The sequence below is a fragment of the Rhincodon typus genome, unplaced genomic scaffold, assembly GCF_021869965.1.
Source record: "Rhincodon typus isolate 14 unplaced genomic scaffold, sRhiTyp1.1 hic_rhity00012457, whole genome shotgun sequence".
Taxonomy (NCBI): domain Eukaryota; kingdom Metazoa; phylum Chordata; class Chondrichthyes; order Orectolobiformes; family Rhincodontidae; genus Rhincodon; species Rhincodon typus.
In genome coordinates this window covers 3,968-4,753 of record NW_025978095.1, presented here as the reverse complement: position 1 = coordinate 4,753, position 786 = coordinate 3,968, and the positions used below count along the sequence as shown (strand labels likewise).

The window sequence follows — 786 nt, the reverse complement described above, 5'->3', positions numbered from 1 at the left end:
GATTTTCCAGCATCTGCAGTTCCTACTATCTCTCCCATAGGGATACCAGTTTCCTTCCCTAATGAACATAAGTAAATCAGATGAGTTTTCCTGACAATCAGTTCATCGTCATCATTAGACTCCTAATTCCAGATTTTAAATGAATTTAAATTCCACCGTCTGCCGTAGCAGCATTTGAACCCAGGTCCCCAGAATGTAACTTGGGTCTCTGGATTAACAGTTCAGTGTTAATAGCACTAGGCCACTGCCTGACCTTAAAAAAACAATCAGGGGAGAGCGTGAATGCAGTCCCCCAATACCACAAATTTTGCTGTCGAGTATCCTGCATTTGGGGTCATCACAGCTCTTAGCATACCCAAAGTGCAATGGGATATCTCTGTCCTGGGAGAACCACCTTCATAATCATGGTCTCTCCCTTGTCAGGTAGTTATAGGATAATATAATGTGAGAGAATTTATTTTAGAATAATGGAACTAAAATTCTTTGTTCAGAGTTTAGTCATTAACCTAATCATCTTTGAAGTTTATAGTTGGGTACCATAAAGTTGAGAGGATCAGAATTTCAGAATTGGTAAGACACAGAAAGAGGCCATTCAGCATCATTTCTGTACCGTAGCCCTGCATGTTGTTTCTTCCTGAAAGAACTCTAATTGAATCTTGTAGGCAGCGCCTTCTGATGCTATTGAGGGTCAGTGGTGGAGGGAATGGTTGCTTGTGGATGTGCCAATCAAGTGGGCTGCTTTGTCCAGGATGGTGTCAAGCTTCTGAGGATGCACCTAAGTATATG

General features: G+C 41.7%; 1 non-coding gene across 1 annotated transcript; it reads right to left on the bottom strand.

Annotated features, from left to right (window-relative positions):
- Positions 1–267: 267 nt before the first annotated feature.
- LOC125482560 lies at positions 268–431 on the bottom strand. Its single transcript, XR_007261676.1, has one exon. It is a non-coding gene; the product is annotated as a U1 spliceosomal RNA (small nuclear RNA).
- Positions 432–786: the final 355 nt, after the last annotated feature.